Source organism: Pongo abelii, chromosome 11 (assembly GCF_028885655.2).
Source record: "Pongo abelii isolate AG06213 chromosome 11, NHGRI_mPonAbe1-v2.0_pri, whole genome shotgun sequence".
NCBI lineage: Eukaryota > Metazoa > Chordata > Mammalia > Primates > Hominidae > Pongo > Pongo abelii.
This window is the reverse complement of record NC_071996.2, coordinates 48,773,672-48,798,953: the sequence shown is the minus strand read 5'-3', so window position 1 is coordinate 48,798,953 and position 25,282 is coordinate 48,773,672.

The following is a 25,282-nucleotide window of genomic DNA, read 5'->3' as shown; positions in this document are numbered from 1 at the left end:
CCTCATGTTTAGAGTCTAGTTAAACATTTTTGGCTGAACTACTAGTTAGATGATGTATTCTCAGTCCATCAATGAAGGAAATCAATGTCAGTTGGTCCCACTATTGGGGAGGTTGAATGACCATTTAATTAAGATGGTATCTGCCTAATTTCCCAATTACAAAGATACCTTTTTACTTTTGTGAATAATAAGCAATCCATGGTGGTGCTAACATGCTGTTTTATAAAAGGTTATCACAGAATTCTTTAAAAGACCATTTTTGAAGGCTTGGGATCTCAGATACCTATGTGCAGTTTTTTTTTCTTAACTCTGTAGACATAGGGTTCTTAAAATACTCCAAACAAGAAGCATGCCAGTTTAAATATAATATCTCTTATGTTCATTGCCATTCCCCTAATGCTATAAACTCAGCCCTCTAAACCCAAACTGTGTGCTTTGGTTTCATTTTGTTTTGTTTCTCTTGACGTGTGTAGGGAACACTCTAGAAATGCCAAAGAAGCCTCATGCATGGAGGTATTAGAAACTGGAATGAAAGTATCTTCTGCATATGGGGTAAAATTTTCAAGATTTCTCTTTCTAAAAAAAATACATTTGTGAGTTCTTGAATATTTATTTTCAATGATGATTCAAAGTGCTTGTGCTGGAGATGAAGGAAGCTGGCAGCTGCAGTCCTATGTCAAGTTCCTTTGAGACAGGTAATGCTGTGCTTATGACAGAAACACAACTTTCCCAGCTTCACCTTCTTCAATTACATGAAACTGGAGCCTGTTTTATATCTCTGCGACTGACTAAAGGTTCTACCAATGACAACACTATATCCTCTCAGACACTCACACAGACACACACACACACACACACACACATACACACATAATTTATTCGAAAATAATAAAGCAATCACATCCTTCCTACATTCTGGTAAACATTTTTTTTTCTGGTCAATGTCAGCAACCTGCAACTCTGCCTCAATCCTTGTTCAAAAACTCATCTGCAACAAATGCTGCCTGTCGTTAGTGATTTGCCAAATGCTTCCATCTCTCTTTCCTTCTTGTCACTACTCTATCAAGCAAACTAACAGTGACTCAAAAGTACATCCAAAAGAAAATTTTATGTTAATTTTATATTTGAAATGACAGAATATTTGTTATTCATCAGTGAATTAATGAATAGATAAGTCTTTGCTCTAGAAAATATCTCTCAAATTGATCCAATTCTCTGCAGCTCCAAGGCCAACACTTTTTTTTCAAGCTTCCGTAATATCTCACTTGAACTACAGCAGTCTGCTTCTACAGTCTCTTCTCCAATTCATTCCCCATAATGCACAAGACTATCTTTTTGAAATCACATCTAAGTGTCTAAAATCCATTTCCCTTTACCCACCTTAAAGCACTTTAATGGAATTCCATTTCTTTTGAGATAAAAATAGAAATGAAACTCTTCAATATGGCCTGAAATTCCCAGCATGCTAGAATCCTGTCTACCCTCCCTAGTCTTATCTCATACTACCTGTCCCATGTACCTGCCCTTCTGTCAGTTTCTTTAGTAGGTCTTGCTGTCTCTACTATGGGGGTTTTACACATGTTGTTTCTTCTGGAATGCATCTCATTCCCTCCTGCCTCCTACTGTTGTCTGAGCAAATGATCTCTAAAGTAGTTTATTTTTTAATCACTGCGTATCCAAGATTTTAACTAATTAATCCAAGAGAGAATTAGTAAGATTTTATAACTGATTAAAAAGAAATTTCAAAGAAGGCATTAAATACATACAAAGATATATACATACAAATACAATACAAAGGATTCAAAGAATGCATTATATGCATGTATACATGTGTGTATTACATGTGGAGAGAGAGAGGAAGAATAAGTACCAATGAGGAATGCTGAAATAAATTTACAAATAGATTTGAAACTGATCAATATCCACAGGGTATTGATGAGGTATCTACAGAGCAACAATCAATTGCATTCCACTAGACAAAATCTGTTTGCATTTTTATGTTCAAGAATCATTTGTATTGTTATTTGTTTTCTACAATTCACTAAATTGTAAAATGATTCAGACACAATGGAAGGTCAGATGGTCTAGAGTGGTGCATTCATCATGACATCCAGTGATCTTTTGTGCCTATTTCAAAGTATTTCACAATTTTAACTGACCAGCTCCCCCTTCATGTTCATAAAAATATCAAAGATTAACCCATGAGGTAATAAACTTAAGGTACTGAAATTACTACAGCCATACATTCTCTCTGGAAGTTTTCAAAATGGTTCTCAGATTAGACTTTTAAAAGAACTCATTCTCCCAGCACAAAGAAATGAAGCCCAGGAAACTACAGGATTTAACCAGCCATAGCTGTAGATGCTCCTTAGGATCCTTAAAAAGTTTTAAGAATTTTGGTCCAGAGACCAAAAAAAACGACAACCATGTCTTTAGGACAAGACTACTCTTTTTACTTGGATAAACAAATAAACAAACAAAAACCTAGCACACACCCATTAAGACTTCCCAGCTCCTGTTTTTCCCAGGAAGGACAACCCCCCCACCCAATCCCGAATCCCCCAGAGGCACATCCTGGGAGGGGCCACAGAGACCCTAGGACGCCCTCCAAATGAGACTCCTGAAATTTCCCAATCCATTTCCACAAGGTGTACTTTCCTTTAAAATAACTCTAAAAAATTTTGATATATTAATTACATAAATAACACACACCATATTACATATCCCGTATGTCAATATTTACACATGCATTATGTAAATAGATTTATGCCATATATTTATATAGATATAAGCATGTATATGCGATGGAAATGTACACATGACATAATATAAATATTTGATTCCTCATGTAGTTTGGAAGAATTGCATGTTACTAAAAATGGGACCATAACCGGATCCAGAAAAGTATTTTAACACTTGGAGCTCTTTAGACACAAGAATTACGTTGCTATTTAAATTTCAAACATGTTTTTTGTTGTGGGGAATGTAATCTGGCAATTAGTAAATACTTCCAAGCGTTGAGTACTCACTCCATGGAGAAACGGGGTGCAGTGAACTGTGAATTGGAGTAGAAAGGATGCCGTGGTTTTCCTGCTGTACTTTTAAGTGTGGTTTTCCTGCTGTACAGCACTTCTCACACTTAAAGTGCTGTACTTTAAGTGTGAGAAGGGAGTGGCTGTGGTCTGGGGTGGATGGTGAGAAAGGAGTGGCTGTGGTGTTGGCATTACTGGAGACACTGAGGACGAGGCAGTTTCTAAAATATCAATGTTTATAATACATGGAGAATTACATTTCTGCAACCATGTCCTTACATTTTAAATGAAAGTACTTGATGTGAACAAGTGAGGAGATAAGCATGAGGGAGTGGAGAGTTCATGGAAATGGTTTAAAGCCCACCAGCATGGAGGTGGTGGGGGCGCCTCCAAGCACAGGTGGCAAATCCTGCAAGACAGGAGCAGCAGTTAAGGGGGTCGCGGGTGAACTTGGGGGGCGGCTGATTGTGGGGGAGCTTGTGGTGGGTGGGAGCCCGCCCTAGCCCAGACCCAGGGTCTCGAGAGGGTGAAGGACAGCAGATGGGGGGGGGTGGGGCCGGTCCCGCAGGTCTGGACAGATTCAGGCTGCCAGGGCTGAGTTAGCCAAGGCTGCCGGGCCCCCTGTGTTTCTGAAACCAAAGATGATTCTACCTCTGCAAGGAAGTTTCCTTTTCTTAGTCACTATTGCTGTTAGAATACTTCAGCCACTTATAATTATTTTTAGTCAAAGGAACCAGCTTCGATTCCTTTTTTTTTTTTTTTTTTTTTTTGAGATGATGTTTCACTCTTGTTGCCCAGGCTGGCATGCAATGGCATGTTCTTGGCTCACCGCCACCTCTGCCTCCTGGGTTCAAGCAATTCTCCTGCCTCAGCCTCCCGAGTAGGTGGGATTACAGGCATGTGCCACCACGCCCAGCTAATTTTGTATTTTTAGTAGAGATGGGGTTTCTCCATGTTGGTCAGGCTGGCCTCGATCTCCCAACCTCAGGTGATTCGCCTGCCTTGACCTCCCAAAGTGCTGAGATTATAGACGTGAGCCACCGTGCCCAGCACTAACTTCGATTTCACAGAGTAATTAGGGCTTGGACACTCAAGAACTGCCTAGTAACTATAGCATGTGAGCAGCCTAGCAGAACTCATGGGTACACACATCATGCCTTTCTGCAGCTGTACACATCTGGCTCTCACCTTCTTAATGTGTCAAATATGAACAGTTTTATTATCATGACCAAAAACTGTAGCCTCTTTATAGCATATAAAATACAAAGCAAAAAAGCATATACACTTAAAATATGCTTAGAGATCAATGTTTCCATACTCTATCTTACTTGGAAATTATTTGAGTATTTAGGTAATTTAGTTAAAAAATAGACTCAGTAAATCTATTTAACTAGATATAAACAGAAGTATTTACAATGCACTGAAAGCAAAGCGATGAAATTATCTCTGTTAACTTTATTATGTGTGCAAATGCCATAAACTGAGTCAGAATACCTGATGCAACCTTAAAGCTAATGTCGTTGGTTAGATCTTGGTCAAGTTTGACCTCTAGAGAAAAATTGCTTAGGATCATATTCTTGTTTTACCACTTAGCTTAGAGGAAATGCTACCTAGGTTTTCTAATCTATAGTTGGCATTATTAAACTAGTTAATTTTGTAAAATTACTTAGAATAATATTTGACCCATAGTAAATGACAGAGTGTGGCTTACTTGGTTGGGTAAGGTAAATTTGGAAAGAATATTTTCAAGGTAGCTTTTTCTAAAAAATAAAAATTCTATATAACGCACATTATCATTGAAAAATATTTGTAAAATGCAATAGTTATATAAAGAAGAAAGTAAAGATAATCTTATCTATAATCTAAGAGTGGCGTAACAACTCTTAATATTCCAGTATTTCTTTTCTTCTAGTCTATGCCATTATCATTGATATAGACAGGCAGGGAAATACTGGATAGAAGAGGGCGAGGGCCCTGTAAGGGCTCCACCCTCAAGCCTGGACCCATGGCCCAAAGTGAGTACAATCCCTGTTTTCTCACCCAAATCTTACCTTTTGGCCAACCCCACCCCTATCCTGTGCCCATAATAACCCCAAACCCCAGACTCAGTAGACACACACATAGAAGACAAAAGCATCTGAACATCAAGAGGAGAAGAAGCAGCTGGACCTTGGGGACTATGGTCCGAGAGGTCAGTTGGGCAGCCAGACTCCAGGAGAAGATTATTCTACCACTTTACTCCCTTTTCTGCTCCCCTTCCTACTGAGAGCCACTTCCACTGCTCAATAAAGTCCTCCACATTCACCCACTCTTCATTCATTTAACCTGATTCTTCCTAGATGCTAGACAAGAACTCGGATTCCAAGAGGGAAGGGTGTAAAAGGCTGTCATCCTGATCCTCCGCTGAGCTGGTTAACACCTAACTGTCCACAGATGGCAAATGCTAAAAAGAGCACTGATTGTTAACACATGCCCTCTGGGGCTCCAAGGGTCTCAGGCAACTCCTAGATGCTGCCACAGAGCCGTGCAGAGTTCTAATCCTGCACGTGCCCCGAAGCACTTGTTCCGGCCTCTGCAACCGCTCACCTGCATGCTTCCCCTTCTGCAAGGGGTTTGAGAGCTGCTGGCTGAATAAGCGAGCCACCCCTTCATGAGTCCCACAAAGGGGTCAAGGGAACTATTCCGTCTCATTATTATTATTATTTTGTTCTTTTATGAAACCGTTGTTAGAGAATTCGATTTATTTAATAAAGCAAAGAGTTGGGTATAAGTACTTAGTTTTCAGTTAATGCTTAATTCTCAGTATTTTCATTAGAGTTTCCAATATTTCCATTGTGAAAAGCTAACTTTGCCTCTTTAGCATTCTTTAGGACTTAAAGGCAAACAATCTGTCCTTTGATTTTTGATTTGTTACTTCACTGTTATAATTACCTTAGCTGTATAGGGTACATACCTCTTTACACTGAACCAAATGCCCAACATACATACACACATTTTACTTGCTTCCTTATGTATTTTAGAATTATTTTGTCAATATCTACAAAATAGGCCAATTAAGATTTTATTTTTTGTGATATTGAACTTATAAATCTCAAGAAGAATTGTGATTTTTTTTACACATTTAATTTTTTAAGGTTTAGGAAAATCTGGATTCTATGTTCTATGGTATCTACTAAAATATACCTAGTATTTTAGAGAAATTTTTAAAAATTACATTGGCCCTTTACAAACACTTTTAGAGTTATTCTTAGAATAATTTTGTTTATTTGAAAATAATTTCTATGGTGGCCACAATTTTTTCCTGCTATTACTACTTCAGTAGTTATTGTTGACATGTAGAAAAATTTTTGAAAAAAAATACATTTTGATCATTCTTTCCAGCATTTTTACTTCTTATTTATATCGCATGATGTTTTCCTGTGACAGAATTCCTAAAGCAATGTTTAGAAACTGTATTGATATAATAAACCCATTTAATTTTGCTTTTAGAGTTTCACCAATAAATATGGTATTGACTGTGGATTTCAGACAAAAACACATTAACCTAGTATTTCATAGTGTTGTTTTTTTTTAAACAAGAATGAGTGTTGAAGTTTATCATATTTTAAGCATATATTAATATATTTTCTTTTCTGTGTCTGTTCATGAAGCATGTAATCAGTGATCAATTACTTATTGAAATCTTGTTGTTCTTACTTTACACTCACCTTGGTTGTGATGGATGATGAGAAATAAATGCTAGAACGGAGGAATCCTTGATTGAGAGTTTCATGAGTTAACACTTTTTTGGGGGGGAGGAAAGCATATCTTTTTAATCTAATTGCACAGAAGTAGAATTCTATGCTGGGAGTCTTATTTTCTAATGGCCAGATTCTCTGACTCTTGGGACATAGCCAAATGTGGAAGCCTAATTGCCATAACCACAAAACCCACGAAAATAGATTTTTGGCCAGATAGTGAAGGCTTTGGTGTATGAAGTCAAAGCAAAACATTTATCACTACTTTTTTCATAGAATGCTCTGGAAGCCAAAAATATCAGTAGTTGTGACCCAGGAGCAACAAATACATAATTAGTTGCACGAAAAGTTTAAAATACATTTTAAGCTCTTGTTTTTTCTTTATTTCTGTATGTGTAATTTTGCAGAAAGGTAGGCTATCAAAATGAAGGATTTAAAAAATGAAGATAATTCATATCAATCTTTTTCATTTGCCTTTTTAGTCATACCTATATTTATCTATTTGATCTAATGCACTTTAATTCATATTATTTCTCAATCACTGACAACACTAGAAACAGATTATGTAGTAACTCAGGCAGAATTACAGTGAGGGTATTCTAATTAGATTTGGTGGGGAGCAGAATGTTCTAATCTTAATAAATATAGTTTGGGTTATGAAAGTCCTATTACTTTTTTCTTTTGTTCCCCTACTTTGTTCTCCCCAAAGCAAGAACAATATTCCCTACTTTATGCCTAAAAATATGTTTAAAACATACTTTTATAATAACCTACTTCTGTGTTTTAATAAGAGTAATACTTTAAATTTTATAGCAGGAATTGTTTATGCAGCTTAAAGCATGTAGTATTTTTATATCTACAAGTGGGTTTTCAAAAGACATGCATATGTCTATTTAAGCAGTTTTATAATTTAAGAAATATCTTCGATGAATTTAGAGCCAAAAAGTATTATAGATTTTATTCTGCCCAAATTTATCTGTGTTCCCACAGCAGACACACAATCCAAAGTGAGGTTTCCTGCTCTGTGTTTAGGCCTTGTAACCATCTCGTTGATCTGTTTTCTGCCAAGTTCTGATGTAGTCCTACTGACAATGAATAAGATGATATTATAGACTTGAATTCATTTGATAGTGTCTGAGGCACTATGCAAAGCTGCATGATCACTGGTGATGACCTTTATCATCTAACAATTTTCAGGCCTGTCTCTTCTAGGTATTTGAGGAAACACTCTCCTTTACTTCATCAGTACTAAGATGTACCATTTGATTTTGGGAATTGGCACAGTAATGTAGGAGGAGTAGATACACTGCCACATTGTGGCATCAACTTGATGATGTGTTTTAATTTCTGAAAACTTTGAGTGTGGTAAAAAACCAGTATGTTGGAGCTTTTCTACTGTTTGGAGGATACCTTCGGACTTAATCAACTCATGACCTACATTATACTAGTTTCAACCTTCTTATCTAGATGTGTATTTTGCAATTAACCCCATTTTTAAAAAGTTGTGAGGATTATATGACCTAATAGATATAAAATGCTAGCTCAAAGAAGGCATTCAATAAAACATAGTTTTTTCCAATGTTCTTTCTAGTTTTATTAGTATTTTCACATGGAGTACTAAGTTTTTGATAATATTTCCTCCTTTTTCAGCTGAAGAAGGAACAAGAAAAGCTTCTAGGTTTTCCTTTCATATAAAATTTAAAAATCAAGGTAGATTTGCTATTTCATCCAATTATCCAAGGGGTTAGGGCATCTCTTAAGTGTCATGTTTGAAATGTTCAGTTAATAAGAACTTTTCTGAAGACATAGGGAAGTGAATGTAATATCAGATCTTCAGATATCATAATAGAAATGTTTTCATTATTTGGTAAGCTTAATAAAGTATGCCACTGAGAAAGAAACAGTCCCTTTGGTTGAGTTCAACCTGCCAGTTCTTCGCAATTCATTATGCCTCTAACTTTAGAACCTTAATTTAAAAAGGCTTCTTTTCCTTCCTTCTCCCACTATGCTTTGTAACATTCAAAGTGAAGATGAGCATGTTTGTATCTATGGTTTACTACAGGTGTAGAACTAGTCCAACTGTATTGTAAACAATTGCTAAGATTTCATAAAAAGTATTCAAACTTTCTGGAATAAACTGTATATTTGAATATTCCAGACAGCTGCAAATTATATTAATTTTTCTCTGATTATTATATAGTATGAAGTCATATTTTAGTTTAAAATTTAGCTATGTTTTTATTCATGACTAGAGATAGGAAAGAAGGAAAGAGCTTGAAATATTATGATTACTGTTCTCCCTTTTCCATCTGAAACACATGGTGTTAGTTGCCTCAGAATTATTTTTCCAAGTAGAAGTGGTCTATGATTAAAAAGATCTGCATTTCAATTTTTTAAATCAATAAGCATTTATTTATACAAGATTTTTCAAATTTCTCATCACTTCTCCCTTTCTCTTAAAATTAAAAAATTACTAGTAACTGGAAATCAGGCACAGATATCCAGGAAATGTAGTTTGGCAATAAATGCTGTTTTGAAATACACTGCATGGTTTGTGGATAAATATTTCTTTAATGTGTGTAATTACTGGATCAGCAGAATAAATGTGGTCATGTCCTTGTAATTAATACATTGTCAAAAGTTCATTTAAGTATAATAATTTTACTGGGAAAATGCTGTCTATGTGTTTCCCGCAATAATTTGTTAAATTAAGTGCAATAAATATAAAATTACCCTTAGGAATATATTTATTTTTTTCAAGTTCTTTTTCACGAGGTGTCAGATAATGCTTTTAAGAAACCCCTGTACATATCGCCTTTACCCTAGCCCTTACCTCTTCAATTAAAACTCCTCAAGAAAGTATATGGGTAGAGACTAAATACCACAATAGACTTTTCTAGACATTTAATTTTAGTTTTAGATAACTATAACCTAGCATATATTACAGCTTAGGTTGACAAATATTTAGCCAGGAATTATGCAAACTGTCAAGTGTTCTTGCCCTTAATATCAGATAATAGTAAAGCATGGCTCTTTTCTCTGCACTCAGCTGAACATTTTTCTGTGGAGGATGGAGTCCTAGCAGCACAGAATTCAAGGCTGGAAGGGATCTTAGAGATCACCCCATGCAACCCCTTGATTTAGTTTTGTCAAATTGCTCCAAGCTCTCCACAGAAGGATGCTGGGCTCTCCTAAGTGAAACAGCTGTGGGCACTCAAGGAGGACATGATAAATTAAAGGTGCTTTCTTTATAATGTTATGGCCAAAGGGCTGCAGGGAAATATGGTTTACATTGCCTGACATTTTACCTGTGTTGGGAATGTAGCTAGATGGTCTATAAATAAAGGGCAGCAAGGAAACAAGAGTTTCTCAACAGTGTTGGGAATAAAATGCAGTGTGTGGTAGACATGGCTCGAAGTGATATGAGCTAGGACAGACCTTTTTCTCCCAGCTTTGCCCAAGTAATTGATAGATAAGGGATAAAATACAAAAATAAATCAGTGTGCTAGAAGGTAAAGCAGGTGAAAGGACGGACAGATGTAAGTCAGCAAGCATAGATTGCTAACTGTTGTCCACTTTGAGAGTATCTGCATGTTCTTTTCACTTTCAGTTCCCTTTTTATAAAAAGAAAGATATTCAAAACCAATGGCTCCAGATCAGCATTTCATATATTATACAGCCTCAACCAATTTTCCCATGCATTTCTGTGGTCCCTTGGGCCAAATTACCGACCAAAATCTAGCCTGTTTTAAGGAAGGTAGCTACATTGCAACTAAATCCAGATCTTCCCATTTTACTGCTCCGTCTTGCCTCATAATAGACTGCCTATCCTCTAATTCTTCCAAAGTACAACTAGATCAAATTTGTTGTGTGCAATAGATGTTGACTGAAGACCGCTGAATTAGAAAAGAATTATCAGAACTTACTAGTGTGAAACAGATCCTTAAAATTCAATATTAGGCACTGCCATACTTAAAAGTGAAGAAGATCTACTATCCAACACCTTGGAAAAACATATAACTGACCATATTTTTCTGCAGAACTCTGGCCTCTTTCTGTGAAACTTGGGCTGTCCCTTCTCATTCAGACCTTTAAGACATCTTCTGCTTCCTGCCCTCTTACACTGTGTCCTGGGCTGCTTGTAGAAACATTCTTTTCCTATGATTACGCAGAATTATTTGTCCTTCTATTTGTAGTGCCTTCTTCCCTAACATCATATGCAGATGGGCTTATTTTAAACATCTAAAGAGACACTCAGGAAGTTTCCTAAACAAAAAAGTCATATTACCTCATGTAAATTATACTACTGTCTAATTATTCAAAAGGAACACCAATACATTATTGTACTAAATATTTTTGTTCCCTTCCTGCCACTTAGGTCCTATTTGGATAACTCCAAGAAGCATATCAGGAGGGGGCAAAGCCTTCACAATGCATTGGAGGGATTTAAAACCTACTTGTGAAAAAAATATAGTATATACATAGATATACATGTGGATACCTAGTTGGGAATCAAAAAATCACCAAGTTTTTAATTACAATCAAATAAGCATGAGCTAATGTAGTACAATCTTATTATATGAATGATCAGAGAGGAAATAATTTAGAATTCAGAAGTTGTGCTGATAGAACTTTTGGGGAAGTTTTGGTGCATGATCAGTATTTTGACATAGGCCAATATGCTGTGGTCTTTTATAGATCCAGTGAAGTAGGCAGACTAACTTCAAGGCTGATCAGGCTAAGCTTTCGGGTTCTTCACTTGCATGGGTCCCTGATACTGGTAGTGGCCCTGGCAATGTGTTTGTGTAGTCCCTATTTTTGCATACATGGTCATAAAGTTGCAAAAGTGAAATATTTTAACTATAATTAACTGAAACTCCTGCCTATTTCCCCTTTGATTTCCTCTGTATTGCCCTTATCTGGTCAAGCAGTGTAGAGTATCCAGATCCCATTTGGGGATTTTGCTCTGAGGAAATTTGGTTGGTGATACCTTAAATTCAGTTTAGTGGCTTATATTAAATACTTACGTGTTTCACAGATGCTTCTGTATGGTTGACAGATAAAATTCAGGACATCAGTTAAATCTGAATTTTGGATGAACAATGGATAATTTTTAAGTGTAAGTGTATCCAGAAAATATTGTTTGTTGTTCATCTGAAATTCAGATTTAACTGGGTATCCTGTATTTTTATTTGCTAAATCTTACCACCATATACTCCTGTGTTTGGTTTCTGCTAGGCGACCTAATGAAGGATGGCCACCAGGTGTGCTTCGCCACCCTCTGTACCTACTCTCCATGCAGCCAGACCCACCCAAAGGTGTATTCTCAGAGATCACGCTGCAAAATGATCATGGGCTATGGTGCCCTGGCACTGGAAGAATACAGGTAGTAGAAAAGGAACAGGGTTCAGAATTTTCTAAATCAAAAGCTGGTCTGAAGGAAGTTTTCCTCAAATTTACACCATTTATATATATACATATACATGTATATACATATGTATACATATATGTATACATATGTATACATATTCGTGTGTGTATATGTATATATATGCACACACATATGTAACAAATATATGCAACATATATGTGTATGTATGTATATATATGTGTGCATGTATGTATATGTGTATTTGTATATACGTGTGTGTGCTATAATTTTTTTTTAAAAAAAGGACTTTGAAAGACGTTTCCTCACATTTAAAACAATCCTAAAAGTTCTCATGCTCTTACTAACAGTGAGCTGTGAGCCTGACAGTAACTTTCCTAAAGTATCTATTAAAAAAAAAAAGAACTAAATATACTAGAGGAAAATTCTAATTACTTCTACATTGTATAGAAAATGAGAATTATGTAATTATATGGAGAGATGAACAAAGAAAGTGTAAAGAAATAAAAAAAAGTAAGGAAAAAAGATACAGTCTAGTGCCCCATAATGACATTACGATCAATGATGGACCACATGTAGGATCCTGGTCCCATATGATTATAATGGAGCTGATAAATTTCTACCACTTAATGACTTTGTACCGTAGTACTGTAGCAGTGCAACACATTATCTTTTCTATGTTTAGATAAGCTTAGATACACAAATGCCATTGTGTTACAATTGCCTACAGTATTCAGTACAGTAACATGCTGTACAGGATTGTAGCCTAGGTGCAATAGGTTGTACCATATAGCCTAAGTGTGTGGAAGGCTACACAATCTAGGTTTGTCTAAGTACGCTCTATGATGGTCCCACAATGACCAATTTACCTAAGGAAGCATGTCTCAGAACATATCCCCATCATTAAGTGACACATTACTCTATTATTTTTCAGGATTTTGTGTTGGCTACCATCTTCAACTGCTTTTTATGAAAATGGCATTTGGATGTACTTTTTCACTCTAAATATATATTTACATATTCACAATTTTGTGTTCTTTCTTTAAAGATGAATGTCAAAATTGTAAAAGCAAAACTGTGGGATGATGGCATGAGAGCCATCCTTAGACTCATAGGGCTATGTTTGTACTGTGTTTGGTTTGTGTTCTAGGTCTTGATTCTTTTCAGTTTGAAGAAAAAAAGCAGCTGTGATTTTGAGTCAATTATCAACTACTGTGGCATGATGGTTAGAATTACCTGTGGTGTCAGATTGCCTGTGTTCAATGCAGGCCCCATTCTCTTTTCACCACTATAACCTGAGACAAATTGCTCAGCTGCCTCAGTGAAGTGAATAAGATGATTGTTAGGACTAAGTGAGATAATAATGTAACAAACTTCACAGAATAATTGACACAGTGAAAAGGCTTTGTCGGTTTTGAATAATATTATTACTGTTATTATCAGTCCAACAATTCACCTAATATAATTCAATTAAAACGAATGGTATAAATGAAAGTGTGTTACAATCACAATCTCATGAATCAATTAAAAGTTATTTTGTAGAAGTGTCTACGTTAAGATAGTTAGGTTTTAATAATGTGGCTCAAAGAAAAATGTGTGACCTCCTGTTTCTCTGCAGCATCAAATGAAAACCATCCAGTATTTGGTCTGTCTTCTGAATCTTAGGTTCTTTTTAATTTTAGAAAAAAGAGTTGCTGTGATCTTGGTCCATTACCAGCTACTTGAGGTCAGCAGACAGAAATTCTGTAAAGGAGTTTTTTTTTTTTTCAATTTAAAGGAGAAAAATAAATCATAGCTTATGATTCCCTCCTTTAGAATGTCAAAACAATTCAAAAACCTCATACCATTTACAGACACATTTGCTTAGGTTCCACTAAACAGTACCGCTACAGATGAGCCAGAATCAAATTGCTACTCATCACCACAGGAAAACAATTTGGATAGCTATCAGTTTGGATGATCTTGGGGCAGGTGTGCCTGACTCAATGGGAAATAAAATGTTAACTAAACCTAAAAACTGCTTGCAAACTTCTCTGACATCCATTAATTTGACAAATATATATGGTGATAAGCATTCAGCATAGTTTCAAGTGCATACTTAAAGGGTGGAAAAAGTAATCATTTTGTGTATAATGAAATCATCACTGAAAAACATGTGATAGGTTTGTCTGAGATAAGATATGTGTTATGGACTGAATGTTTTTATCCATCCCAAACTGCTATGTTGAAGCCCTAGCTCTCAATATGATGGTATCTCGAGGTAAGGCCTATGGGAGACCATTAGGTGTAGATGAAGTTATGAGAGCGAAGTCCCCATAATGAGATTAGCATTCTTACAGAAACAGGAGAGACCAAAGCTCAATGTGTCTCAACCATGTGAGAACACAGTGACAAGGCACCATTTGTAAGCCACGAAGCAAGCCCTCAATGGGAAACAAATTGGTCAGCATCTTGATCTTGGTCTTTCCAATCCTCAGAACTATGATAAATACATGTCTGTTGTTTAATTCACCCAGACTATTGTATTTTGTTGTGTCAGCCAAGCTAACTAAGTTAGTATGCATTGGAATTTATCCTTCAATTATTTTAGGAGAACTTATAGTTGGCTCCATTATACTATTTAATATGACATAATGTCATTCTTTGTGGTTGTGACCTATGCTCTGTTTCCCTTCAATGTGCTCACTCCCATCATGTTTCTCCCAATGTGCTATTTTCCATAGAATAGCATTTATAAAAGTCACCTGTAATTATGGATTCTGTTTCCCACTGGGTTCTAAGCTCTTTCACAACTCCCTTTCTCTGAACCCCTACTTCCTGCTACTGTATCTTATACAAAGTCACACTTTAAATAATGTTTAAGGGAAAGAATGAAAAGGAGATACATATGTTGTATTTTTTAAAAATGTCAATAAGCCACTTTCATATCTACTGACTACCAATAATAATTATATAAGAATTACAGGAATAATTACATTAGACCCTTCCACTGTATTCTAAAACCTTCAGTCACATTTTGAATAAGAACCCCATGCTATGGGTTTTGCAGAATGCATATCTAATACGTAAGTACGTTCAATAAAAGCCACAAGACATATGAGACACAACTAAGAAGCAAACATAGAATAGAACAATAAAACATTGATCTTCACGTTTCTGAATATAATTCCAAAGCTCCCAGTAGAGTTGTGGAGAGTGGAAAGTCACCACAAGAACATATTTCCTCCCAGAGTCTGTGTTTTCTTTTTCCAAGTGTTTAATGCCCTGGTCTACCACTGTTCTCAAATATTAAAGAAGCACAGAGTTCTTTACGGACTTCAAAACATCATCAGCACAAGGACAGATGCTTAGCTAAGGCTCACATATATCATTCTCGTTGGTACATATGGTAATTTTCTGTAAATTGGCTGGTTTTCTAAGGCTACTGTATCATCCTGAGATATTAAGTTTTTAAATTGGCTCTTCTCACCTCTTTTAAAGTTAGATGGCTGATTGCCATGACATAATTTAATGATCTAGTCCAATCTATACAATGACTGTGTAACATGGGCAAGATAATTGTAGAGGAATTGCATGCCATTAATCAGTTGGCTTTTTGTTCTTACATGTTCCATTGCTTATCATTCAAGGAAGAAAATTGTCTTTTGACAGGGGTCCCATTGCAGCCTTTTTACTGTCCAATAACATCAAGGCTGAGATTTCACAAGATAAATGAGAATGGTATATATAGGGTGACACTTAGTTAAAGGCCTATTTTCGTATGAACTATTTTTGAAAAAAATTAGAAATGTGTCTGTATTGTTGGGGAATGGGTTGCAGAAGATGTGTATTTTAAAACATGGAAATAGTTTGAGTAAAATAGAGGGTCTCATTAGAGATTCACCAATTTATGCAAAAGACTACTACTCTTCATGGTAAAAAGGATAACACCAAAATTCTAACTCTTGATGAGCATCATCACTTCTTCCACCTTCAATAAACAATGACTGCATTGACAAAGGAATTTTTTTCTCAAGGGATAGCCTAGGCACTCTACTCATGGCCATTATTCTTCATTCCCTCACAGGTGGGAAGCATGCCTTTTTAATCTTTGTATTTTCATAGCCTAACTCAGTATTTAACATTTATTAGATGCTCAATTAATGTTTCTTAAACCAAACCAAACCATTCTTGACCTGGTAAAGCTAACTCTGCAAATAAGGAGTTATTACCAGGGAAATACATTAATGTATGACTTCTGGAGGAAGAGACAACACAGTGAAGAAAATGGTGACCTTTCCAATTGCATGGGAGAAGCGATTAGTAGTTTGAATGCAATGTCTTAACATGCATGGTGGAGTTTTTTGTTTTATTTTATTATATTTAATTTTTAAGGATAACAACAAAATTGAGATTGGAAAGTGCTCTTTTATTAAACATTGTATTTATGTAATTATATTTACATACATACGTACATACATATACCCATAAGTGTAAGTATGTATGTTTTATTTTTTCACCTGGTAACTTTATCTTAAGCTTTATGGGTTAGATTTCTGACTGAACCACTTCTATTAAAAGTAATGCCCAAAAGTGCAATTACTTTTACACTGACCTAATAGTAAATTATTTCTTGAATGTATCTCAGTGCAGGGACAAAAAAAAGGAGAAGGACTTTCCTTATATCATAGACAGATCTTCTTGATACTATACCAGATGTTCTTGAATTTATTCTTAGTTCTTCCCTCTCTCTCTCTCTTTTAATGTTTCCACTTGTATCCTCTGGGGTAAAAATGTTTCTATGGGAATGATAGTCAGCAAAGTTTGTTTTTGATAACTTAAAGGCAAACTTACTGTTGTGAATAGGGTGATGGGTGCATTTAATAATCGTGGAAGCAAAGTTAAAAATCTAGAGGAAAACATGATTATGAGGTTATTTCAGCATTAAAATTAAGTAGTATTTCTCTTCAACAGAAAATATTTGAACGAACAGTATCTTACAAGCAGCATTTGTTCTTTTAAAGTACAATAGTTTTAGGTAGAAACAACAACAAAAAAGATAAAACTATTTCTCTCACTCTCTGCTAGCTGCATCTTCACCTATGCAAGTCTGTGCCTATTCATAACTTCTACTGCTTTCTCTCAAAACCTTCATTCTAGTAGAAGCTATAAGATGGCGCCCCTTGATGAAAAGCAGATGTTTTTATTGTTTGCTTTTTCCTTTCAACCCTGTTTGGATTTTTTAAGTATAATGCATAATGTTAACTCTCTTTAATAAGCAAGAACATAGCCATGGCACTTAAGTGAAAACAGGGCAGAGAGGCTGGCACAGTCATATAAGGAGAGGTTCATCAAACACCAGGACATACGAATGTGTAAGAATGAATGATCAGATGTGGGCTTTAAATCAATTTTATCTTCACTGTTTTAACATCAAGAAGAGTTGTTAGTTGTAAACCAATTGTTATGCAACTTAATGAACTAATTAGGAAAATCAGTTGCAATAATAGTATTGGTACAAACTGATCTGAATATAAAAAGTAGAATTAGAATTCTAATACCAAACTTTTCCAAATAGAAAGACTGCATAATAATGCTATTATAAGATCTGTGCTTTGTAGAAATTAATCATAGATTGTTCTTCATTACTGCATTTGATTTCTATAATCCATTCTTTTGTAATTGTGCTACACTACACTGTTTTACTTGTGATATTTCTGTTGTGTGCATATACGTTTTGAGGTCTGCCAGGATGAGCTAGATAATTTCTCAAATAGTATTGCATAAACTGGTTCTAGCATCATTTTTTTCCTATTCTTTTGCTTTGTTCAATGAATGAATGTCTGTCATCCAGAGATATAAAATATGAAGACCTCTGCTCGAAGACCACACTTGGGCTGGCAAGAGTAGTACAACTGCCTGGTTGAGTCACAGACAGAGCTGGGATATACTAGAACTAATTCACAAATAATAGAGAAAAGCTGAGTATCACTTAGACCATTTTTAATGTGGAATTCTCCAAAGACGGAATCATAAACTCCAGAAGATGTATGTCAGTTGTCACTCCTATCTTTTGTTCCCTAAGTTGTGCATTTTTAATATGAATGAAATATTTTCCTCAGCGGTGACTGGGTAATTGTTTTGATAGTTACATAATTTTATATCCTAGTGATGAAATATTTATGCATGCAATTCAAGTTATCTGTTATAAAGGGAAACTATTTAACCATAGTGGACTAATGGTACATAGGAAAAATTGGTGTCAAAATGAAATTTATTATATCTTCCAAGTACTGCTTTCTGTGATAAAATACAATTTGTATGATTGTGAAGTAGCATTGTTTATTTTTCCAGTCAAAAAGTCACTGTCAAAAGTATGTTTGGGGAGGGAAAAATAGCCTTAAAACAAATGTATCACAGAGACTATCTAGGTTGTTAAAAAAAAAACCTAGGGCAGCATGTTAAAAATGAACATTTCCAATACAATTTGTCACCCATGCATAAATCTTGCTGACATTTTCAGTCACTTTAATAGCCTGCCCATTTTATAAATCAGTATGAACTTGCACAGTTGCAAAAAGTGTGTATTTTGAACATCTCATTTGCATACTTTACCAAAAGCCAATGAGGCAGTGGGAACAGCACTGGTGATCATAATACGTGTTTGGGGAAAGGCAGAGAGATCACTAATGGCTTTGCCTTTAGGGATTTCTGTACTCCATAGGGGACGAAAATGAGAAATATTTTTCAAACAGCAGGGGTAAAGGTTTTAAAACTAGAAACACATGGAGTGATAAAGATGTTAGTGCCACAGGGCGCATAGCAGGAAAAATTTACAATGTAAAAACTGTAATTTCAGCATTAGGAAGTAATAATCGTGTTTCATCATTGTTATTAAAGCATGACCCTTAAAGTCACATAAATTAGATATAAGTTTCAAAAGAAGTTTATTAATCTTTAGCAGGAAAATATTAGGAAGTTTATTATCAGATAAGATTTTCAGGGAGAGACACATTCTTTTGATTGCACAGATATGTGTGTATGGGTGTGTGTGCGTGTGTATGTGTTCCTAAGAAAGTCTGTCATTTCAAAGGGTAAATAAAACTTTACTCACTATTAGACACTGGGTATAAATAGTGCCTGCAAATACTTCTTATTCTTTTAAATTAGCAATTTGAAGACAGAATGTTGTACACAGAGAACAGGGGCTGACCCATATATCTTGAATAATATATTTTTTCCAAATAGAATAGCAGATAGAAACTAAAGTTTAGCTTTGTTACAGAATTTTGCTCAGATGACAGTCATGGCAAACCAGTGTTGCTAAAATAACCATTAAATTAATAGCAGGTTTGGGGCTTCTTGGACTATTTCAAGATATATAACTAAAAGATAAGGTTTTATTAGTAATATTAGTAGCTCTGTAGCAACATCAGTGAAAAATTATAGTTTAGAGAAAGGCAAGAGCCAGTAATTATCAGTGAGCATTAATGATAAAGAATAATTTACATAAAGAAGGTAATCTTTTTGGTGGTGACTATGTTGACTTGAAGTCGAACATCAAGTTTATGGGAGAAATATTATTTTTATCAATTAATAATTCTCTCAAAAGTCTGGCTTCAGAATTTCTGAAATCATCCTATGTTGTTGCATAATTATTTAGGTAGAACTCAATCTCGGTAAGTTTAGGTAGGAAAATCTTTGTTTCTAGAGTAATGGCTCAATTTTATTCTAATAATTTATTTTAACATTTAAGAATGGAATGACTGGTATAAAAAATTATAAAAAATAATTTTATGAGAGCAAACACTCCACAAATACATTATAAACTGAGACAAAGAAATTTGTATTAGTTCAAAGTCAGAGATATACGTTTTCTTATGCAAGTAAAAGCTGTTTGTCAGAGAAAAATACAAGAAAATATAAATAAGCATAAAAATAACTTTAGTTTCTGTAACAGCAACATAGCCATTTTTAATATTGTTATATTCATTATTCTTCCCAGGGATATATGTATATCTATACATACAAAAAACATCTTAAAATTTTTATTCTATTCATACTGTTATAGAAATATACTTTCAAAAAATGTATGGCAATATTATGTTGTGACACATACAACCAATGAGCTGTAGATCACCAAAGCGTGGCCAAGTAGAAAACATACAGAATCTGATAGAATGAAAATTCAGGATCATTTAAAATTAGATTAATTAAATTCAAAGGACTTCCAATAAGATATTAAGCTTGTGTAATAGACCTCATCTTGATAGTGTTTGCTACTGATTTATGTAATAACTCTCATTCATAGATATTGCTTATATTGTTCTGAGTAATTATTTTAAACATTTTGTGATATACTCAAAATCTTTCAGATAGACTAAAGTGATATTTATCCTCTTTAAAAAAGCAATAGTCATCCATAGCAGTAAGTTTATTGACAGTCATGTTCCATTGCACAATTAGGAAATAAATACTTTTCATTGGATTTGTTAATTTGCTGCAAGGAAAACAAAAAGACCCAGCGATAGGAAATTCATAAGAGATACAATGGAGAAACTACGAATACTGAGAAAAGAAGCATTCTTAGTGTGCTCAAATCCTTTTTAACTAGAAATAATATAGACATAGAAACTAAATTGTAGGGAAAAGAAATAGAGTGAGACAAAAGTGTTAAGTGTTGGCAGAAGAAAAGGTCTTAGTGAAGTCGGTATTATACATACACAGAATGAGAAAGAGAAGAATCGTGAGGGAGTGAGAAAGTCACTGAATTGATACAACTATAATGCTTCAATGCCAAGTCATTGGAAAAATAAATCATAATTAAATCTTCATATATGAAGAACACTGAGAGGCTGTAAATAGCAAGGGTAGAGTAAGTTCAGACTTTTCCCTATCTTTAAGGCACATAGAACTGGAAAATAAACATAAATAATTGAAAGTGCATTCTATGCTTCAAAGAAGAGTGGAAAGAATTGCTTTTTGTTGAAAAAATCTTTTGTTTTATTGTTCTTTCATTGGCTATAGCCTTTAATGCATATCAGAATTAAGCTGTTTCAATGAAATGTTCATTCTGTTTAACAAAGAATGATATCTTAAGACTTGCTTTTTTATGTCCATGGAGAAATTTACACTGCAGAATTTAATATGAAGAAAGCCCCCCTTTAGAATGAGACCTGTTTTAATGTGTTAGTCAGCTTTTGCTAGATTATGCTGCAGTAACAAATAAGCATCAAATTAAACATTTATTTCTCACCATATTACATGTCTGCAGTTGTACATTTTCTGTGGCTCTAGCTTAAATTCATTTTGGTTTGGGGCTGAAAAATCACAAAGAAACAATATAGTGACTCTTAAACCATTCTGTCAAATCTTTTCACCTTCATTAGCCAGAGAAAGTCTTATGAAAAGTTTGATCTCTATGTGACAAAGAACCCTTTTCCCACAAGGAGCCTCTGCAAATCACTGCAAAATGCATTGCAAGGTATAGTCTTTTTATAGGAAATAGGGAATAATTGGAGGTAATAATACAATTTTGTATGTATGTATATACAGTAATAGAATTTGCCACATTGCTAAGCTTTCAAATAATAGTATCTAATTGCAAGGGTGTTTGTTTGTTGTTTCTGTTTTTAATTAGATTTTTCTCAACAGTTGTAGTCTAATCATGAGGTGGGAGTGGGTGGGAGACACAGTAGAGGCAGGGAGATCAGAGCAGTGTTGATAATGCCATTAACAAAACAATTGGAAAGGGGAAATCAAAAAACATCACCAAGAGGGGAGGGAGGTTTTTCAGGCTGTTTGTTCTCTAATGGGAATCTTTGCCATAAAGACAGGAGATATTCAAAAAGCTAATCTACCACAATCAAGTAGGCTTCATTCCCGGGATGCAAAGTTGGTTTAACATATGCAAATCAATAAATGTGATTCATCACATAAACAGAACTAAAGACAAAAACCACATGAATATCTCAATAGATGCAGAAAAGGCTTTCAATAAAATCCAACATCTATTCATGTTAAAAACTCTCAATAAACTAGATTCTGAAGGAATATACCTCACCTATGACAAACCCACAGCCAACATCATACTAAATGGGGAAAAGCTGAAAGCATTTTCTTTGAAAACCTGCACAAGATGAAGATGTCTGCTCTTACCACTCCTATTCAACATAGTATTGGAAGTCCTGGCCAGAACAACAAGGTAAGAGAAAAAAAATAAAGGACATAGAAATAGGAAGAGAGGAAGTTAAACTATTCCTGTTTGCAGACAACATAATTTTACATCTGGAAAACCCTGTAGTCTCAGCCCAAAAGCTCCTTCAACTGATAAACAATTTCAGCAAAGTTTCAGGATACAAAATTGATGTACAAAAATTACTATTATAGTGTTCCTAAACACCAACAGTAGCCAAGATGAGAGCCAAAATAGGAACACAATTCTATTAACAATTGCCACAAAAAGAATAAAATACCTCACCATAGAGCTAGCCAAGAATGTGAAAGATTCTACAATGAGAATTATAAAATAATGCTCAAATAAATCAGAAATGACACAAACAAATGAAGAAACATTCCATGCTAATGGATAGGAAGAATCAGTATTATTAAAATGGCCATACTGCTCAAAGCAATTTACATATTCAACACTATTCCTGTGTAACTACAAATGACATTCTTCACAGAATTAGAAAATACTATTTTAAAATTCATATAGAACCAAAAAAAGGGCCCAAATAGCCAAGGAAATCTAAGCAAAAAGGACAAAGCTGGAGGCAATATACTACCTGATTTCAAACTACACTACAGGGCTACAATAACCAAAACAGCATGGTACTGGTACCAAAACAGCATGGTACTGGTACAAAAACAGACACATAGACTAATGGAACAGAATAGAGCCCAAAAATGAGGCCTCACAACTACAACCATCTGAACTTCCACAAAGCTGATAAAAACAAGCAATGAGGAAAGGACTTTCTATTCAATAAATGGTGCTGAGAGAACTGGCTAGCCGTATATAGAAGATTGAAACTGGACCCCTTCCTTACACTATATATAAAGATCAACTCAAGATGGATTAAAGACTATATGAAACCTAAAACTATAAAAACACTGAAAGATAACCTAGAAAATATATTCTGGACATAGGAATGAGCAAAGATTTTTGACAAATATGCCAAAAGCAATTGCAATGAAAGCAAAAATTGACAAATGGGATCTAATTAAACTTAAGAGCATCTGCACAGCAAAATAAACTATCAACAGAGTAAACAGACAACCTACAGAATGGGAGAAAATTATTACAAACTATGCATCTGACAAAGGTCTAATATTAATTCAGCATCTATAAGGAACTTAAACAAATTTACAGGAAAAAAAAACAACCCCATTAAAAAATGGGCAAAGACATGAACGGACACTTTTCAGAAGACATACATGAGTCCTGCAAGCATATGCAAAAAGCTCAATATCAGTTATCATTAGAGAAATGCAAGTCAAAACCATAATGAGATACTATCTCACACCAGTAACAATGGCTATTATCAGAAAGTCAGAAAATAACAGATGCTGGCAAGGTTGCAGAGAAAACGGAACACTTATACACTGTTTGTGGGAGTGTAAACTAGTTCGACTATTATGAAAAGCAGTGTGACAATTCCTCAAAGAGCTAATAACAGAATTACCACTACACCCAAAAATCCCATTTCTGAGTATATACCCAGAGGAGTATAAATCATTCTACCATAAAGACATATACACACAAATATTCATTATAGCACTATTCATAAGAGTGGAATCATAAGATTCCACTCATCTATTACAGAAGAGATAAAGAAAATGTGGTACATACACACCATGGAATACTATGCAGCCATGAAAAAGAATGAGGTCATGTCTTTTGCAGGAAAATGGATGGAACTAGAGGCCATTATCCTTAGCAAACTAATGCAGGAACAGAAAACCAAATACTGTATGTTCTCACTTATAAGTAGGAGCTAAATGATGAGAACTCAGGGACACAAAAGGGAATAACATACACTGGGACCTACTTGAGGGTGAAGGGTGGGATGAGGAGAAGCAGCAGAAAAAATGACTATTGGATACTAGACTTAGTACCTGGATGATGAAATAATCTGTACAATATACCCCCATGACACAAGTTTACCTATATAACAAGTCTGCACATGTACTCCTGAAATAAAAGTTTTTAAAAAAAGAGAGATAGAGGAGACATTAGAATCTGTGATGCAGCCTGCTAGTTGTCCAGGATAATCTGTGATCTTTTTCTACCACGGCAATTGAGTTGTATCTGAGATGTAACTGCCCAGCCAGACAGCTCAATTTTGGAAATTAACTGCCTCCTCTTCAGTTAAATCTGGCTACATGACTAAGCTCTCTTTTCAATGGAATGTGTGTGGATATGATATTTGCCACATTCCTATTTCCATAAAAATTTCCATGTGTATTCCTTCTTGCTCCTCCCCTGCCCCAAGCCCTTCCCATGAGGTAGAAAGTGATGATTATTCTGCCACTGAAAGCCAAATATTGATGATGGAAAAGCCGCTATCAGCCTGTGTCTCTGAATGTGGCAGAGCCACCCCCACTTCCCAGTTTTCTCAGGAACACCTTCCCTGCACTGTAACATGAAAGGGAGAGAAAATACCATAGTGTTTGAGGCACTCTATTATAGAATATGTTATTACAGAGGCTTACTGATCCCAACACTCTTCTTCCAATAAATTTTCTTTTAGTCATCAGAGAGATATTTTCTACAAAACATGCCTTTTCTAGCTCAAATAAGATTTAAACTATTTAGTGCACCTTTTAAAGCCCATGTTGAATATTCTACATTCTTGCCTCTTCCCTGCTACATGCTCTATAAAGAACAAATACTTGCTTCTTTTCTCTCATACTATGCATTTTTCAGCTTCTATGACTTTGATTTTTCCATTGTTCATTCCAATAAATCACCTTTTTTTGAAAACTATTGATTCTTGAACTCTGCCATGTGCTGCATAATTTGTTCTCACAATCCAAACACTAAGAATTATTTGCAGCAACAATAGAATTTTTTAAGAAACACTAAAGATGTATGCGAACAAATGTACATATAAGTTTTTCTGCACTAGGCCACCACTCTC